Here is a 20,982-nt window from a genome sequence, read left to right on the forward strand (position 1 = left end):
CAACCGGACCGTTATCTATGCGAGTGCAAACATACATCCATGTCCTTGAATTAGGAAATAAACAGTACACCATACAAAAGAGCAGATCAATGGAACGTGCACGTGACATAAGGTCTGTGTTCATAATTACGAGAAAGAGAAAAAGGAATTGGAACGGCTAAAGCTATAGTCGAAAAAGTATTATGTGTAGGCGTACGATTACTACGTCTAACTCTACCTAGCCATACTAACAGGTACTAATCGCATGCACTAATAAAGTTACACTTAGTCTTGATTGGCTTACTACTCGGTTAGTCGTCATTTAACTACGTAAAATAATTAACGTGAACGGTTATAAGTGAAGTGGATTACTGACGTTAGACGAGGGTCGTCTAGGGGGGTAGACGGGGTGGTCTAGGGAGGGGTAGACGGGGTGGTCTAGGGGGGTAGATGGGGTAGTCTAGGGGGTAGACGGGGTGGTCTAGGGGGGCGAGGGTAGATGGACGTTGTCGGAAACCCAACAACGCGTCGTACACATGTGAACACTAGTGCAAGCTATGAATGCATGTCTCGGGCTACAGAATGCGAGCATTTCGATGGACGCGTCGCGTGGTGACACTAAAGTCTACCCCGGGGCACGTCGCGCCGAGGCACCGCGTGACGCGTCAGGGGCACCGGGCCACTATGAGCTGCGCCTGGGCTAGGCCGCCGCGGACAGCACCGGGCCATGCCGAGCGCCGGGTAGGGGGCCGGGCCATGCCATGGCCGCACCACGACAGCGACGAACGACGTGCAGGAAGCCGGGCCGTGCCACGGCATGGCCACGTTGAGGCTGCGCGGGGAGCCGGAACGCGCCACGGCGGGGGAGCGCTGGGCACCACGCGTGCGCAGCAGGGACCGCGCCGGGGCCAAGCGCGCTGCGCAGGCAGCAGGACCGCGTCGGGGGCCAAGCGCGCCGCGCCAGGCAGCAGGGCCGCGCCGGGGGCCGAGCGCACCGCGCAGGCAGCGGGGCCACACCGTGGGCCGAGCGCGCTGCGCAGGGCTAGGACGCCATGGCCGGGCCGCAAGCCGGCCGCACCGGGCCGAGCAGCCGCCAGAGGGGTACGCCAGGCGGGCTGCGCCACGCGCAAGCCGTGAGCCACGCCAGACACCGCGGCCGGACCGCGGGAGCACGATGGAGGGGCGAGGCCTCGCCAAGCCCGGGGGCACCATGGCCGCGCCAAGGGCGGGCGCGCCGAGGGCCGCGCTGGGCGGGCATGCCGGGGACGAGGGAGGGGCCGTGCCGGGCTGTCCGCGCCGAGCCGGACGGGCGCCATGGCCGGGGCGAGCGCGGGGAAGCCGCGCCAGGGCCGACCACACCGGGCCAGGCAGACGCCATGGCCGCCGGGACCTAGGAAGAAGAAGGGGGTGGGGAAGAGGAGGGAGAGGGGCTCACCGCGGAGGCGAGGGTCGAGCGGACGGGTGCGGGGGTGGCGATTCCGGGCGGCGAGGGCGTCGTGGAGGGGAGGGAGAGAGAGATCGTGCGTCGGGGGTGGGGGGTAGAGGAGAGCAGGGAGGTAGTTTTCTTTGGGGGTGGGGGTGACAGGTGGGCCCCACCAGGGCAGCGGCGGCGGCATAACCGTCCACGCTGCGCGCGGCGCACGTGGGGGGATGCGGGGGGGCGCAGGCCGCGGCTGGGACGTGGGGGAGGGGGCGCGCCAGGTGGGCCGCGGCTGCCCAAAATGGCCCAAGATGAGGGGGAGAGAGGAAAAGGGGGGCGGCTAGGTGGGCCGCGCGGGGGGGGGGGGGGGGGGGCGCTGGCTTGGTGGGCCGCGAGAGTGGGGGGAGAAGGCCACGACTGGGCCGCACGCCAGGGGCTTCTTTTCCTATTTTTTAACTCCAGCTTCCTATTAAATGCATGCTCCGCAAAAGCCAAGCAAACACACACAAAAATGCATGATCAACATGATGCAACAACCAAAGGAAACATTTCCAGATTTTACTTACACAAGATGTCGAGCTAATTATCGCTAGAACTTTGAAAGAGAACAAGGCATAGCGAGAAGAAAAAGAAAAATAGGAAATATAACGCCCAAATTTGGTGAGTGCTCGAGAAAGAAAGAAAAAAATTCAACTCTAAAAATTCGGGGGTTACAAACCTATCCCCTTAAAAGAATCTCGCCCTCGAGATTCAAGGTTGGCTAGCAAAGAGTTCAGGATATTTAGCCATCAGATCATCTTCACGCTCCCAAGTTGCCACTTCTTCGGAGTGATGACCCCATATGACTTTGCACATTCTAATAGTTTTCCTTCGGGTGACTCTGTCTGCAGTCTCAATAATTTGCGTTGGCTTCTCAATATAGGTCAAGTCTTCTTGGACTTCGAGACCCTCCATTGGCAACTGCTCCTCTAGCACACACAGACATTTCTTTAACTGAGACACATGAAAGACATCATGCACGACAGACAAATCTTCTGGTAGACTGAGCTGATAGGCCACTTCTTCGCACTTCGCGAGAATCTGATACGGACCAATGTAGCGGGGTGCTAGCTTGCCTTTGACTCCGAATCTTCTGAATCCTATGATAGGTGATACTTTCAAGTAGACAAAATCTTTGACTTCAAAACTAAGCTCTCTCCTTCTTGTGTCTGCATAACTTTGCTGCCTTGATTGCGCTATCTTCAGATTCTCCCGAACCATCTTGATGTTCTCTTCAGCTTCAAGCAAAATGTCTGGCCAAAACACTTGATTTTCTCCAGGTTGATCCCATTGCAACGGAGTTCTACAACTCCTTCCATAAAGCGCCTAAAAGGGTGACATCTTCAAGCTGGCCTGGTAAATGTTGTTATAGGAGAATTTTGTGTAAGGCAATTGCTTGTCCCATCCGGACTGATCTTGCAACGCACAAGCTCTCAACATATTTTCGAGGATTTGATTAGTTCTTTCAGTCTAACCGTCTGTCTGCGGATGATATGATAAACTAAAGTTCAGATGTGTACCCAAGGCTTCATGCAACTACTGCCAGAAATGAGAGGTGAACTGCGTTCCTATGTCTAACACTATCTTCTTTGGTACACCGTGAAGACAAACGATTCAGGATATGTACAACTCCGCCAATACTGCAATGTTGTAGTTGGTCTTGACAGGTATGAAGTGGGCTGACTTGGTTAAGCGGTCCACTACTACCCAAATGGAATCGTAGCCGGCTCGAGTGTGAGGCAATCCGACTATGAAGTCCATCCCGATTTCATCCCATTTCCACTGAGGAATTCACAACGGCTGCAACAACCCAGCTGGTCTCTGATGTTCTGCCTTGATACGTCGACAACTATCACACATAGCCACGTGTTCTGCAATTTCCCTCTTCATTCCGTACCACCAGAACTTCTTCTTCAGATCCTGATACATCTTCTCACTTCTAGGATGTATAGAATAAGCTGTCTCACGAGCTTCCTTGAGGATCCATTCTCGAATAGACTGGACATTGGAAACACACAAACGGTCCCTAAACCATACCACACCTTCTGCATCCTCTCGAAAGTCTTTGCCTCTGCCTTCTAGAATCAGTTGCCAGACTTCATTGATCTTCTCATCATGCTTCTGTGCTTCTTTGATCTCCCGCTCCAAGGTGGGTTCTAACTCAACTGTTACTCCTCGCATATTATTCAGAAATCCGAGGCTCAACCTGTCAAACTCTTTGGCCAACTCATAAGGCATCGGATGAGCGACCATCATATTGACTTGACTTTTCCTGCTCAAAGCATCTGCCACTACGTTCGCTTTGCCTGGATGGTAATGAATCTTCAATTCATAGTCTTTGATCAACTCTAACCATCTTCGTTGTCTCATGTTCAGTTCTGACTGGGTGAATATGTACTTCAGACTTTTGTGATCTATGTAGACATCACACTTCTATCCGTATAGATAATGCCTCCATGTCTTCATGCCTCCATGTCTTCAGTGCGTGAACTACTGCTGCCAACTCTAGGTCATGGATTGGATAATTCTTCTCATGAACCTTTAGCTGTCGGGACGAGTAAGCTACAACTCTTCCCTCTTGCATCAACACGCATCCCAAACTAGTGTAACAAGCGTCGCAATGCACTGAGAAGGGCTTGTGCACATCAGACAAGACTAAGACAGGTGCTGCAGTCAACTTCTCTTTCAGCGTTTCAAAGGCTTCTTGGCATTTCTGGGTCCACTTGAACTCAACTTTGTTGCCTAGCAAAGCTGTCATTGGTTTCACAATCTTCGAGAACCCTTCAATGAATCACCGATAATATCCGGCCATTCCAATGAAGCTCTTGATTCCTCGAGCATCTGTTGGCGCTTTCCAGTTTAGAATGTCTGCCACTTTCTTCGAATCCACAACCAATCCTTCTTTGTTTATTATGTGACCCAATAATAGGACTTCATTGATCCAGAACTCGCACTTACTCAACTTTGCATACAACTGGTGCTCTCGCAATCTCTGCAATACCATCTTCAAATGATTCACATGCTCCTCCTCGCTTTGAGAATATATAAGAATATCATCAATAAATACCACCACAAACTTGTCAAGATAATCCATAAATACATTGTTCATCAGATTCATGAAGAAGGCTGGTGCATTCGTTAGGCCAAAAGACATCACCGTGAACTCGTACAACCCATACTTAGTAATGAATGTCGTCTTCGGAATGTTCGAGGGTCGGATCCTGAGCTGGTGATAACCTGACCTCCTCCTGCCTGATTGTTCTGGTGATTCTGCTGCTGGTGCTGGGGGTACTACCTCTAAAACTGCTGCTGAGGTGGACGCTGATTCTGCTTGAACTGCTGAGGTGAGTTGCCTGAGAAACGAGGGCGATTGCTGCTTCCAGGCTGGGGTCCACTGATCTTGCGCTTGTGATCCTCCATCTCTTTGCGCTTCCTCTCCGTCATGATCGCTCTGTCGATCAGGTGCTGAAATGTGGGGAAGGTGTGGTTCATCAGCTGATAATGCAGAGGGTCAACCAAGCCTCTCAAGAAACGATACTGCCTCTTGGCATCTGGGTTAACATCTTCAGGAGCATAGCATGACAGCTGTAGAAATCTGTCTCGATACTCACTGACTGACATGGGCCCTTGCTTGAGTGCCAGGAACTCCTCCTTCTTCACTGTCATCAGACCTGCTGGAACATGATACTGACGGAAGTTATCTCTGAATTCTTCCCAGATAATGGTGTTGGGGTTGGCATGGGTGGCGAGATAGGACTCCCACCAAGACTGAGCAGCTCCTCTCAATAAACGGGGACCATACAGAACTTTCTCCCTGTCATCACACTGAGCGGTGTGCAATTCCTGCTCCATGGTGCACAGCCAATCTTCAGCATCCATGGGGTCAGAAGAGTGAGCGAACACCAGGGGATGACCTCGCATGAATTCAGCACACTTGTTCCTGGGCATCTGAGGCATCTGAGGCTGGGGTGGGGGCTGATGCTACTACTGCTGCTGAATAGCGGCCAGAGTCTGACCGATGGCTTGAACTGCATGAGTCTGCATTAGGAACATCTATTCGATGGTCATCTGGGGCGGTGGTGGCAGCTGCTGTTGGGGTGCCTCATCCTGCGGGGCTACCTGCTCTTGCTGAGCATGCCTTCCTCCTCTGCGCCTGTTTTTTGACATCTGCAAAATGCAATCACATATCAGAACCGATCTTGCAACTTGCAGCATAAGAAAAGAGTATAGAATCCTTCCACAATTCTGAGCGAATGAACATCTTCACTGATTTCCAACACAGATAAACACAGCTTCTCAGATAAAGAGGAAAGTAGAATAAAAGGGCTTCCCAACTAGATAACTAATTTTATTAGCATTTAACAGGTAAACCAAAGTGCAGGGGACACCCACACCCTGGCGACAGTCATTACAATGATCCAAATCCATCATAGTTCATCATGACAAACATAAAAAGGACAGGATAAGCAAACTACCCTATGTAACTAAGACTAACTAAGAGTAAGACCAAGAATAAGACTATAACTTCTATATATTTTTTTAGTATTAATTACAAGGTACGACGCTGACGATCTATGGTTCTAAATTTATTTTGGTCCTACAGTCAGGGTTACCATAAGCATGGTGTCCATGCTAAGGTGAGCGGTACGGGTGCTGAGTCCCGACGGGAGCGGGGAAGCCATCCTCCAGGTGACGATGCTCCACGCGTTCAACCCGCAACTGGGCGATCTTAGCACAAGCCCTACTCAACTCATCTAATGCATGGTCTAGCTCCGTGTTTAGCACGACGACTAGGTTGACTGTGCTGCTCAACCTAGGATTGTCTTCACCGACAGGTGAGACAACCATGTCTCCTGTGTTGCCAGATGGACGGCGGGGGTAATACCTTAGGTTGAGACCATCGGCTACCCCACCGAACACTGAGCAGTAGTGCAAAAGCGCACGTCGTGTGACATTTTGCATGGCCGCCTCAGTTGAGTCCCGCTTAGAGATAGAATAGTGCTCTGAGCAGACCTCCGCACCCCGGAGACTGTTCTTCGGACGGCGCACCAAGCAAGTCGCCTCCCAGCGGTCTAGGTAAACCCCGTGACTATGCTGGAAGACAACACAACGATACTTGATGGACCAAGTGTGCTGGTCGAGTGCCTGACACAGCAGGGTGTCGAGCGCGTCGTGGAAGTGACACCAGCGAGTGGCGTCGCGAGTGATGGGTCGAGCGACCCATCCTTCCAGCTCCTGCTCGGCTGAAAGGTCGATGCTATAGCTCGAGCTGCTGTCGCCACCTCCATCGTCTGGGTCTCCTCCAGCAGCTACTCCAGCGGCTGGGGCGCTCAGTGGTGGTGCAGGGGGCGCCTCCAGCGGGAGCGCAGGGGAGCAGCTCCTTACAGACTCTATCTCTTGCTGAAGCGAGAAAGAAGAGCCCTGCTGCTCCAACTCCTGTCGCCGACGCTCCTGCTCCTCGTGCAGGCGGTGGTGCAGCCTCTCCAAATGGCTAGACTGACCAGTCACCGGACGGCGAAGCGGATGCTCCACGAGACGAGAAGGCAAGAAGGGAATGACTGACTTCCGTGCAGTGTGTCTAAGACGAGCCATCTACAAAAAACACCATAAGCATAAGAGTGAGAACAGAACTAATATGACCAGCAAGTAAACCATAAATAAATAAGGGATTAGAATAAAACAAGATTTTCAGCAAGGTATAATATATATAGTAGAATATAGGTTTGGTCGACATGACCAACTTTTGAAGGGATACCAAAGTCAAGGTGAGAATATGGGTCTATAATCCTTAGAACGACCATTCTACTCTAGGTTAGCGGTCTTACAGTCAGCACGACTTTGATACCACCTATGTCACACTTGGTTTTAGAAGGCAAACCGAATGCGAACCATGTACGTCCCAGGATCAGCAATTCACATACACAACAGTTACATAACTGAATATCATCACACAGTGCTCAAATAATAACATAAAAAGGGTAACAGTAGTCGATTACATCGTAATGTCTGAGACATCCATATAGTCTTTAACAATAATCAAAGTGCAAAAATGAAACGTAGATATACGCGGCCTTCACAGGCAGCTGACTGGGGGTTGCCGCTAACCCACGCCTAAAACTCGTCATACTCTTGGAACTCCTAGAAGTCCTCCTCCACGACTTCATCTTCTCCTGAGCAGTGGTTGCAATGTGAACAACCTGGGGAAGGGGGGTTTGGTGTGTAGAGCAAGGGTGAGTACACATCAACATACTCAGCAAATGTCCTGTTTGGCTGTAGTGGACTAGCTTTATGTGGGGTTAAGTCAAGCAGTTGCTTTTAGTTGGTTAGATTATCATTACTAGTAGAGAGATCCAGATTTTAGTATTCACCCAAGTTGTTAACCCAAAAGTACCTTTCCAAATGGAAAGAATACCACTTACCATTACCATAGTCAATACCAAAACCATCATTCTCATCACCACCTGTAATCCAAACATCTCTGATCAAGTATCTATAATCAATGGAGCTCCCTTGGCCGCTCATAACCGCGAGCACGGCTGATATTTTAGTTTTCATAACACTCTGCATAGGTTGCACACTTTACCCACAAGTCATGATTCCCTTTCTGCCTAGAGAGAGCTACTCCCCATTGACCACTACCTAGGTGGCCTGGCAGGGCATCACTATGTAGCCTTTACAAAGATTTCCCGGGGCTATAGCTGCCCGTTAGGTTTCCTAAATGTACCGCACTCCTCCCCAAGGGGGCAAAACCAACCTTGGCAGAGCGAGCCGCATACACCGAGCCCCATTAGCGGCACGTCGGCGAAGCGAACTACACCCCGGTTCGTCTAATTATTAAGCTAAGGGTGTCCCATTCCACCCTCATGGATGCACTGTTTTCCCAGGCGGTCATCCAATGAACAGGTCCTTACGGAGAGGCACTCAAGAAACCGCTCGAGTCCCCTTAAATGCCACAAGTATAACATCATAATAAAAAGGCAAATAGCGTATCATAGATGGATCTCATCATGTTCATTGATTAATGTAAAGCACTAGCATGAAGCTAAACTAAAATAAGCCAACCCACATAGGTAAACAAGGACATGATAAACAAAGCTAGTCAATCCTTAGGTATAAACTGTGTAAATGCAGAAAGTGAATTAAGAAATATGTAGTACACCATACAAAAGAGCAAACATACATCCATGTCCTTGAATTAGGAAATAAACAGTACACCATATGTTGGGGACTTGTTCTCAAATGCTAAGAATTAAGAACAAGGCAACACAGAAAACGTTAAGTGTTAAAGTCCTTCATCCTTCGAAGCATTATTTCCCTTGAGATATAATGGTTTTGGGACGAAGGCTATGAAGGACATACCTTCATAAACATTACATATCACAATGAACAGGGAGTTACATGGAATATAAAAGATAACATGTATAGTTATGTATTATTATCAACTCATTTTTATTTCATTGCTACAGAATAATAAGGATGATGTTGGATTACAAATGTACCTTTGACTTGAGAGAAGGTAAAAGTACAAATGTGATGCAAAAGCAAATGCAAGTCAGCGTGAACAGTACGGGAGTACTGTTCACCTATTTATAGGCACGGGTCGCAGCCCATGTAAAATTACATTCGGGTCCTTTGCTTTTGATAATAACTCTATAGTAATCTATCGGGGTCTAAATAGTCTTTTCCTCTTTAAGTCGGTTTCCTCTTTTCTGCCATCATGCCGAAGCTTCCTTGCGCATAGCTTCGGCCCTGTTCCATCCTTCGTTCTCTTTGTGCTTCTTCATTCAGTAATTTTGACATGTCCGAGGGGTTCGTGTCCGAAGGTACCTGTTCATATATTATACTCTAGAAACATTGTCAAATCACGTTTTTGAGGACCTTCGGAAGCCGAAGGCCCCCAACACCATACAAAAGAGCAGATCAATGGAACGTGCACGTGACATAAGGTATGTGTTCGTAATTACGAGAAAGAGAATAAGGAATTGCAACGGCTAAAGCTATAGTCGAAAAAGTATTACGTGTAGGCGTACGATTACTACGTCTAACTCTACCTAGCCATACTAACAGGTACTAATCGCATACACTAATAAAGTTACACTTAGTCTTGATTGGCTTACTACCCGGTTAGTCGTCATTTAACTACGTAAAATAATTAACGTGAACGGTTATAAGTGAAGTGGATTACTGACGTTAGACAAGGGTCGTCTAGGGGGGGTAGACGAGGTGGTCTAGGGAGGGGTACATGGGGTGGTCTAAGGGGGTAGACGGGGTAGTCTAGGGGGTAGAAGGGGTGGTCTAGGGGGGGGGCGAGGGTAGACGGACGTTGTCGGAAACCCAACAACATGTCGTATGCACGTGAACACTAGTGCAAGTTATGAAGGCGCGTTTCGGGCTACCAAATGCGAGCAGTTCGACGGACGCGCCGCACGGTGACACTAGGGTCTACCCTGGGGCACGTCGCGTCGAGGCACCGCGCACCGTGTCAGGGGCACTGGGCTGCCGCGAGCTGCGCCTGGGCCAGGCCGCCGCGGATACCACTGGGTCACGCCGAGCGCTGCGCAGGGGGCTGGGCCATGCCACGGCCACGACGAACGCCGCGCAGGAAGCCAGGCCACGCCAAGGCTGCACGGGGAGCCAGACCACGCCAGGGCAGGGGAGCGTCGGGCACCACGCGTGGGCAGCAGGGACCGCGCCAAGGCCGAGCACGTTGCGCAGGCAGCAAGGACACGCTGGGGGCCAAGCGCGCCGCGCCGGGCAGCAGGGCCGCGGCGGGGCCTGAGCACGCTGCGCAGGGCTAGGACGCCATGGTCGGGCCGCAAGCCGGCTGCGCTGGGCACCGAGGCCGGACTGCAGGAGCGCGAGGGAGGGGCGAGGCCACGTCAAGCCTGGGGGGCACCACGGCCGCGCCAAGGGCGGGCGCGCCAGGGGCCGCGTCGTGTGGGCACGTCGGCGCCGAGGGAGGGGCCAAGCGCGAGGGGGAGGGAGGGGCCGCGCCGGTCCATCCGCGCCGAGCTAGACGGGCGCCATCGCTGGGGCGAGCGTGGCGGAGCCACGCCAGGACCGTCCACGCCGAGCCTGGCGGACGCCATGGCCGGCGGGACCAAGGAAGAAGAAGGGGGGGTGGGGAAGAGGAGGGCGAGGGGCTCACCATGGAGGCGAGGGTCGAGCGAACGGGTGCGGGGTCGGCGAGGGCGTCGTGGAGGGGAGGGAGAGAGAGATCGCGTGTCGAGGGGGGTAGAGGAGAGTAGGGAGGTAGTTTTCTTTGGGGGTGGGGGTGACAGGTGGGCCCCACCAGGGCGGCGGTGGCCTAACCGTCCACGCTGCGCGCGGCGCGCGTGGGGGGACGCGGGGGGGGGGGGGGGGGGGGGGCGCAGGCCGTGGTTGGGCCGCGGGGGAGGGGGCACGCCAGGTGGGCCGCGACTACCCAAAACGGCCCAAGACGAGGGGGGAGAGAGAGGAAAGGGGGGGGCAGCTAGGTGGGCCGCGCGGGGGGCAGGGTCTGGCCAGGTGGGCCACGAGAGGGGGGAGAAGGCCGCGGCTAGGCCGCGCGCCATGGGCTTCTTTTCCTATTTTTAACTCCATCTTCCTATTAAATGCATGCTCCGCAAAAGGCAAGCAAACACACACAAAAATGCATGATCAGCATGATGCAACAACCAAAGGAAACATTTCCAGGTTTTACTTACACAAGATGTCGAGCTAATTCTCGCTAGAACTTTGAAAGAGAACAAGGCATAGCGAGAAGAAAAAGAAAAATAGGAAAGATAACGTTCGAATTTGATGAGTGCTGGAGAAAGAAAGAAAAAAATTCAACTCTAAAAATTTGGGGCGTTACAAAATTAGTCCACGTGGTTTGTGATGGACGTCAACCACCAGAATCGATTATAGGAAATGATTAAGCCCATTTCCCTTTCAATCTCCCCCTTTTTGGTGATTGACGCCAACACAAACCAAAGCAAATATAAAGTGTAGAAATGTAACTAGTTTGCAATTATGATTGATGTGCATAGGTTACTTAGATTTAAACCAATTGAAAGACTTTATACTTATGTCTAAGAATAAACGTGATTGCTTTCTTCTATTTAACATTTTGGACCACATTTGCACCACTTGCTTGTTTTTCAAATATTTTGGGAAAAATCTTTTCAAATTCTTTTGCAAATAGCCAAAAGTATAAGAATATGATTTCAAGAAGCATTTTTAAGATTTGAAATTCCTCCCCCTGTTTTAAATGCTTTTCCTTTGACTAAATAAGAGCTCCCCTTGAATAAATTCTCCCCTTAGCTTTCAAGAGGGTTTTTGTAATGATTTTCCCTTTTTGAAACAGATACCAAGTGAAATTATATCAATTGAAATTTTATACTAAGTGAAAATTTGAAACCGAATGAGATACCAATTGAAAATTTTTAGACTAACTGAAATACCAATTGAAATAATTTCTACCTTTTGTTTTTTGAAAATTAAAATTTACAATGGTGGTGCGGTCCTTTTGCTTTGGGCTTAATACTTTCTCCCCCTTTGGCTTTAATCGCCAAAAACGGAGAACTTGAGAGCCTTTTGAATACTCCCCCATTTGGTAAAAGAAATACGAGTGAAGGTGTATACCAATTGAGAGTTTCATGAGTAAAGGCAAAGGATAAATGATACCGTCAGAGTTAGAGTGGAAGCCTTGCCTTTGCCAAATACTCCATTTCCCTTTCAATCTAAGACTAACCATAGAAATGTACTTGAAAGCACATTAGTCTTAGCATTGGCACAAGAAGAATAAGAAATATGCATTTGTACCATATGAAAGAGACATGATCTAAGATATATAAATTAGCTATGTGTGCAATGTTTTAATCAAAGTTCTGTGAATCTAAGGTGTTTAGCTCATTCCTAAGTTTGTTAAAGGTCTTTTCATCTAGTGTCTTGGTAAAGATATCGGCTAATTGGTTGTGGGTATTAACATAAGCAATTTCGATATCCCCTTTTGTTGGTGATCTCTCAAAAAGTGATATCGGATGTCTATGTGTTTAGTGCGGCTGTGTTCAACGGAATTATCCGCCATGTGGATTGCACTCTCATTATCACATAGGAGAGGGCCTTATCCAGAGTAATTGTGCACAGCAATGGCCTGCAGCAATATACTTAGCTTCGGCATTGGATAGAGCTACTGAATTTTGTTTCTTTGAAGCCCAAGACACTAGGGATCTCCCTAGAAACTGACAAGTCCCTGATGTGCTCTTCCTGTCAATTTTACATCTAGCATAATCGGCATCAGAATACCTAATTAAATCAAAGGTAGATCCCTTAGGGTACCATAGCTCAAACTTAGGAGTGTAAACTAAATATCGCATGATCCTTTTCATGGCCCTAAGGTGAACTTCCTTAGGATTTGCCTGTAACCTTGCACGCATGCATACAGAAAGCATAATATCCGGTCGTGAAGCACATAAATAGAGTAAAGAACCTATCATCGACTGGTATACCTTTTGATCTACGAATTTACCTCCCGTGTCGACATCGAGATGCCCATTTGTTCCCATGGGTGTCTTGATGGGTTTGACATTTTTCATTCCAAACTTCTTAAGTATGTCTTGAATGTACTTAGTTTGGCTGATGAAGGTGCCTTCTTGAGTTGCTTGATTTGAAATCCAAGGAAATACTTCAACTCCCCCATCATTGACATCTCGAATTTCTGTATCATAATCCTACTGAATTCTTCACAAGTTGACTTGTTAGTAGACCCAAATATGATATCATCAACATAAATTTGGCATATGAACAAGTCTTTAGCAATTGTTTTAGTGAAGAAAGTAGGGTCAGCTTTACCAACTTTGAATCCATTAGTGATAAGGAAGTCTCTCAGGCATTCATACCATGCTCTTGGGGCTTGCTTGAGCCCATAAAGCGCCTTTGAGAGCTTATAAACATAGTTAGGATACTCACTATCTTCAAAGCTGGGAGGTTGCTCAACATATACCTCTTCCTTGATAGGGCCATTGAAGAAGGCAATCTTCATGTCCATTTGATACAACTTAAAGCCATGGTAAGTAGCATAGGCAAGTAATATGCAAATTGACTCAAGCCTAGCTACGAGTGCATAGGTTTCATCGAAATCCAAACCTTCGACTTGTGAATAACCTTTGGCAACAAGTCGTGCTTTGTTCCTTATCACCACACCATGCTCATCTTGCTTGTTGCGGAATACCCACTTGGTACCTACAACATTTTGGTTAGAACGTGGAACTAAATGCCATACCTTATTTCTCATGAAGTTGTTGAGCTCCTCTTGCATTGCCAGCACCCAGTCCGGATCTCTAAGTGCATCCTCTATCCTATATCGCTCAACAGAAGACACAAAAGAGTAATGTTCACAAAAATGAGCAACTTGAGATTGATTGGTTACCCCCTTGTAGATATCACCAAGTATGGAGTTGACGGGGTGATTGTGGGGGACGGATATCCCCCGGGTCCACCAGAAGGATAAAAGATCTCACGAAAGGCCCGTGGGACCAATAATTCGCGAGATCATCCCTTCGTGGGCCTGGGAAAGAACGCCTAGTGAAGTGGATCGACACAAGATCGGATTGACGCAAGCCCAGGCGGCCCGATGAATCCGACCAGTGATCACAACAGTGACCCGACCTTCCCGTGCTGGAGCCCCGTACATCGGAACTGAGCGAGGATTGGTCGGCTTAATTATAGGAAGATAGACTCAGTTAGTTCACTATTACTTAGGCGCACATTGTTATCATATCCACATGTAATGCCCCACGGTCAAGTATATAAGGCCTAGGGGCACCCCTTCAAGACGATCTACCTCATTACTTAGCCATCCACCCAGCTCTCTATGTTTCCAACGCTAGAGAACCTCCTTGTAACCCATCACAAAAAGTACTCATGCCAGGACGTAGGGTGTTACGCATCTCAAAGCGGCCCGAACCTGTGTACAACCGTCCACTACCTCTCGTGCATCCAGCACGAACCATCGAGCTATAGTCGATAACACCGTCCTACTCCAAAAAGCACCTTGAGGGGCAACCCCGGGTGTGCGGTCGGACCCAAAACACCAACAGCTGGTGCACCAGGTAGGGGGTGTGTCATCGATCCAAGCTAGCTCAATGGCCATCACCTTCCAGCACAAGATCATCCTCTGCCCCGGGTCCGTGTTCTGCTTTGGAACTATCTCATTTGTAGCGGATGAGGAGGGAACTCTACATCGCATCGCGGATCCACTAGAGAGAAAATCTTCCTCAAAGGTCTCCGAGAAAATCGGAGCAAAGCAGGGAAAAGCACAACCACCAGCGCTCCGAGAAAAGATCACCTTCAGCAAGCTAGGAGTCGAGGGTCCGTCTACCCGGAAAACTCCGTTGTCCACCTCTCCGATGGAAAAATGGACACGGATTCCATGGAAAAAGGAAGCAAATGAGGCAAAGGATTGTCAAGCCGCTCTTTCTGCGCCTCCGTCCTCAAAGGAGGACAGAAAGAAGATTGTCGCGACAGCTGCTCCATTCTACCCCGATGTCCTCTTCATCGGGGGAAGAGTGGAATCGAATCCTATCTCCGACGACGAACCAACTGCACCAGGAGAAGAACCTCTTCATCGGGAGTCTCACCGGCGGAGGAACTGACGCCGAAATATTCGGTGACATCATGAGGCCGGAGAACGGGATCCAGCACAGCCTGTATCGCGAGACGAGGTCTCAGAAGTGGGAGAAACTCCAGAAGAACGAGTCCTCAGAGAAAGAAGGAACTCTCGACGACGTGACCGTCGGCAGGCTCAGGAGCAGGCTGAGCAGGAAACAAGGCAACGTCGAGAGAATCCACTCTTTGGACGCAACCTGAACCCCGACTTTGCCCGAGCCATGAACACGCCGAGTGAAGTCGGTGGAGTGTTGGCTCGGTTAGCTGATGGCCTCCCTCGAACTCCCGACGCCGAGGGCTATCGGCGGCTGTTCACTCAAGCAGCCAATCACCTTCTGCCACCCGCTCATCCGCCGAACGATCTACGACATGCCATCAACAGTCGGCGAGACACATGGAGCTCCATCAACGCTTCGCGCGAACGACGACACGAGAACGAGATCCGTCACCGGGAAGAGTACGACCGGGATCACGGCATCCCGGCGCGGAGTCAGGCCACTAGGACCGAATCGACTACGGCTTCGACTGGTGGCACCACCTGGGGACGGTCGAGACACCATGACAACCACTCCCCTCCCCGGGACAAACATCATCATCGACGACAAGAGGACACGTGTGGAGTATCGGCGCTTACTCCACACCTCAGGGCCATTCAGTGGCCCCCTAACTTCAAGGTCTCCAACGTTGACAAATATGAACCCAAGCAGGATTCGGGAGGCTGGCTGGCCGTGTACACCACCCCCGCCCGAGCCGCTGGAGCAACCGAAGATGTGATGACTGCGTACTTGCCTAATGTCCTTGGGTAAGACGCGCTGCAATGGCTGCGACACCTACCCTGACATTGCATCGACGACTGGAGCGACTTCAGTCGGCGCTTCACTGCCAACTTCCAATCTCTCTCCGACAAACCAGCGCAACCATGGGACCTGAAATCCATCAAGCGCCGGGGAGATGAAACTCTCCAGTCGTACCTCAAAAGATTTCAGACCATGAGAAATCGTATCCTTGAGGTTGCAGAAGCCAAAGTGATCGAGGACTTCTACCGGGGATCCAATGACTCGGCCTTCGTCCGAACCATACTATAGAAGGCGCCGACCACTTCTGAGCAACTATTCCGGGAAAGCTGACCTCTACATCACCACCGACGAACGAGCTCAAGACCTCATCGGAGGAGCAAAGCCCGCAACGGCAGCACCGCGACGTGACGCGAACCAGCAGCCCGACAAAAGCTGGGACAAGAGGCCTCGTGAAGAGGTCCACGCCATCGAACCGCCCTCCTCTCGCGCCCGAGGAGGACCTCGTAGAGGCGAACACACGCTGGATGACATCCTCGACGCCCAGTGCCCGTACCATAAGGACATGCGCCACACCCTCCGGAACTGCAGAGACTTCAAGCATTCCGTGGGGAACGATCGACCCTTCCAAGCTCTACTCCCCCCCCCGCCACGAGGAGGACCTAGAGAACCTCGACAACCCCAGCAGCAGGAGGAGGGAGGAGGTGGAGCCTTCCCACGCGTTGACAAAGAAGTCAACGTCATCTTCGGTGGACACGGGTCGTAAGAAAGCAAGAGACAACAAAAGCTCAACGATCGTCAGATACTGGTGGCGGCTACCGGTCCTCCCGCCCCGTACTGATGGTCCAAGCACCCGATCACCTTCACCCGGGCAGATCAGTGGCTCAACTTCGACCATCCAGGCAAGTACCCGCTCCTCGTAGATCCGGTGATCCGAGAGAGCGGGGTAAAAAAGGTATTAGTGGACGGGGGAAGCAGCATCAATGTCACCTTCCCCTGGACGCTCCAAGGCTTAAGAGTTCCCCTCAAAGAACTCCATGAGTTGGACACACCCTTCTTCGGCATCGTGCCGACTGAAGGAGAATATCCACTGGGCCACATCTACATGTCGGTCACCTTTGGAACTCCGAAGAACTACAGGACCAAGTTTCTGAGGTTCGAGGTGGCAAATTTCGACTGCGGATACAACGCCATCATCGGGAGGCCTGGATTGGCGAAGTTCATGGCCATTCCGCATTATACATACATGATATTGAAGATGCCAAGACCACAAGGGATCATAACTGTGTGCGCTGACTTCCAAGGCGCCGCAGAATGTTTCCGAGTGGCCATTCAGGCGGCCCTCACCACCAAGCCATCGGCGACTTCTTTTGTGTAGGCGAACTCAAAGCCTGAGGAAGACCTCGCGGTACCCGTGAATGAAGCTCAAGCCGTGACCTCTATACGGCCGACTGAAGAAACCAAGAGAATCAATCTTGGGTTCACCGACGAGCGCAAGACTGCTATCATCAGTTCCAGCCTGGATGACAAATAAGAAAGCGCACTCGTCCAGTTTCTGCAAGATAACCGAGACGTATTCGCATGGCGACCTGTGGATATGCCGGGAGTCCCGAGAGAACTAGCCGAGCACAAATTGAAGGTCTACCCCCAGGCGAGGCCGATCCGACAAAAATTACGTCGCTTCACGCCCGACAAAAGAGAAGCCATCCGTGCTGAGTTGGCTCGCTTGGTCGCGGCCGGGTTCATTAGAGAGGTGTTACACCCTGAGTGGTTAGCTAATCCTGTTCTTGTACTAAAAAAGAATAAGGTGGATTGGCGCATGTGCGTCGACTATACGGATCTCAACAAACACTGTTCGAAGGATCCATTCGAACTTCCTAGGATAGACCAGGTGGTGGACTCGACCACCGGGTGTTCTGTGTTGTCTTTCTTGGATTGCTACTCCGGGTATCATCAGATTAGCTTGGCGAAAGAAGACGAGGAAAAAACAGCATTCATCACCCCGTTCGGAGCTTTCTGCTATACCTCCATGCCGTTCGGCCTCAAAAACGCTGGAGCGACTTATCAGAGAGCTATTCAGACATGTTTAGCCGACCACTGGGGCAAGCATGTGGAAGCTTATGTGGATGATGTGGTGATCAAGACGGAGAATTCAGAAAACTTCATTGAAGATTTACAGCTGGTCTTCAACAGTCTATGGCGATACCGATGGAAGCTTAATCCCGAAAAATGTGTCTTCGGAGTACCAGCAGGAAAGTTGCTCGGGTTTATTGTCAGTCACCGGGGAATTGAAGCAAATCCAGAAAAGATCGAGGCTATCATGAGGATGGAAGCACCACGATTACAGAAGAAAGTACAAAGACTTATCGGATGTATGGCAGCTCTGAGCAGATTCATATCAAGGCTGGGAGAAAAAGGCTTACCATTCTATAAGTTGCTCAAGAAGGTAGACAAATTCCAGTGGACTTCAGAAGCACAAGAAGCTTTAGATGAGCTGAAAAAATTCTTGACAACACCGCCAGTGCTAAAACCGCCACGCCGAGCCACGCCGACTCAACCAGCTGAAGGTCTACTATTATACATCTCTTGCACGACTCACGTGGTGAGCACCGCGTTGGTAGTCGAGCGAGCTAAAGAGGGACATGCGTACCAGTACAACATCCTGTCTATTTCATCAATGAAGTTCTGGGTCCTTCGAAGAAAAAATACCCTCAAGTTCAGAAGTTATTATATGCAGTACTTCTAACTGCACGCAAGCTCCGTCACTACTTCGACGACCACAAAGTCATAGTAGTCACTGGATTTCCGATAGGGGATATTCTCCACAATAAAGAAGCCATCGGAAGAATATCCAAGTGGGCCTGTGAACTGGGATCTCATGACATTGAATTTTGATCTCGCACTGCCATCAAAACTCAAGCACTGGTTGATTTCGTGTCAGAGTGGACTGAACAACAAGTGCCAGATAACCCAGAAACTGCAGAAGTATGGCGAATGTATTTTGACGGCTCGTCGAAACTGCAGGGAGAAGGCGCAGGGATCCTCTTTATTGCACCTAGAGGTGAACAACTCAAATATGCTCTTCAATTGTTATTTCCAGCATCCAACAGTGCAGCAGAATACGAAGCTCTAATTCATGGACTGAACATTGCCATATCACTGGGTATCAAGAGACTGATGGTATATGGAGATTCTCTAGTGGTCATAAGTCAGATAAACAAAGAATGGGATTGCTCGAATGATTCCATGGGAAAATACTGCACTGCTGTCCGGAAACTAGAAGACAAATTTGAAGGTCTAGAATTTCATCATGTGGAGAGAGATCGCAACACGACAGCTGATATATTGTCCAAGCTAGGATCCAGTCGGACTCAGGTCCCGCCTAGAGTTTTTGTTCAAGAAATACTGCATCCGAGCATTTCACTAGATCGGGCGGAGGAATGCAGTGCTCTGAGCCAACCGGAGTCACATTCTGATGACTGGAGGGAGCCGATCATCAAGTACATAAAAAATGAGGAGGAACCAGATGACAAAAATACATCAGAACGAGTTGCAAGGTAGTCAGCTCATTATACTCTCATTGGGGAAACGCTGTACAGAAGGGGCGCATCAGGAGTCCTCATGAAATGCATTCTCTTAGCCACCGGAAAGCAACTGCTAGAAGAGGTTCACGCTGGGCAATGCGGGATACACGCAGCATCTAGGACCCTGGTTGGGAAGGTCTTCAGGTCGGGTTTCTACTGGCCAACAACGAAGAGTGACGCAGCCGAGTTAGTCTAAGCCTGCCAGTACTTGTCAAAACAGCAACATCTACCAGCACAGCAACTGCAAACCATACTCGTAACTTGGCCGTTCGCATGTTGGGGATTGGATATGATTGGACCTTTCAAGAAAGCTCAAGGAGGATACACTCATGTACTGGTTGCTATCGACAAATTCACTAAATGGATAGAGTTCAAACCCATTGCTTCTCTAACTTCAGCCAAGGCAGTGGAATTCACACAAGACATAATATTCAGGTTTGGAATACCGAATAGCATCATAACCAACTTGGGATCCAATTTCACAAGCTCAGAGTTCTTCGATTTCTGCGAGCAAAAGAGCATTCAAATCAAATATGCCTCGGTGGCGCACCCAAGAGCCAACGGGCAGGTAGAAAGAGCCAACAGGATGATATTGGAAGCGCTCAGAAAGAAAGTCTTTGACAAGAATGAAAAGTTCGCAGGAAAATGGATCAGAGAGCTGTCGTATGTTGTTTGGAGCCTGAGAACTCAACCTAGTCGAGCCTTGCATGGAAACACACCATTCTTTATGGTCTATGGTTTGAAAGCAGTGCTACCTACTGATCTCAAGTATGGGGCACCAAGGTTAATCTTTGAAAACATAGCAGAAGCTGAGGCTACTAGGCTGGAGGATGTCGATGTACTAGAAGAAGAACGATTGAATACGGTTATTCAGTCAGTCTGATATCAGCAAACCCTGAGGCGCTATCATGACAAGGCCATACGGAATCGATCCTTCGCAGTGGGAGACCTCGTCCTCCGTCGAATTCTAACGGGGGAAGGACGGCACAAACTGTCGCCACTATGGGAAGGACCGTTCATAGTAGCAGAAGTCACTCGGTCTGGATCGTATCGCCTTACTCAAATGGATGGCACGGAAATTGGGAACTCATGGAATATAGAACATCTCAGGAAGTTTTACCCCTAGCTATATCTCAAAAGCTATTGGGACGACAATGTACTTTGTAAACTGGGTAATGTATCATCAATAAAAAGACTTCAAAGGCACTCAAATTGTTCACTGTCAACCTGCATGCTTACTTAACTCGGGGTGACCACTATACCCTACTAACGGAGCAATCGGTTTAAGTCGGCAATGGCTTAAGGCGGTGCAACATGCTCATGCTTGCTTAACTCCTATACCCTACTATCGGAGCAATCAGTTTAAGTCAGCAACGGCTTAAGGCGGTGCGACATGCTCGCACTTACCTAACTCGGGGTGACCACTATACCCTACTAACGGAGCAATCGGATTAAGTCGGCAACGGCTTAAGGCGGTGCGACATGCTCACGCTTACTTAACTCGGGGTGACCACTATACCCTACCAACGGAGCAGTC

Source organism: Zea mays, chromosome 5 (assembly GCF_902167145.1).
Source record: "Zea mays cultivar B73 chromosome 5, Zm-B73-REFERENCE-NAM-5.0, whole genome shotgun sequence".
Classification (NCBI taxonomy): domain Eukaryota; kingdom Viridiplantae; phylum Streptophyta; class Magnoliopsida; order Poales; family Poaceae; genus Zea; species Zea mays.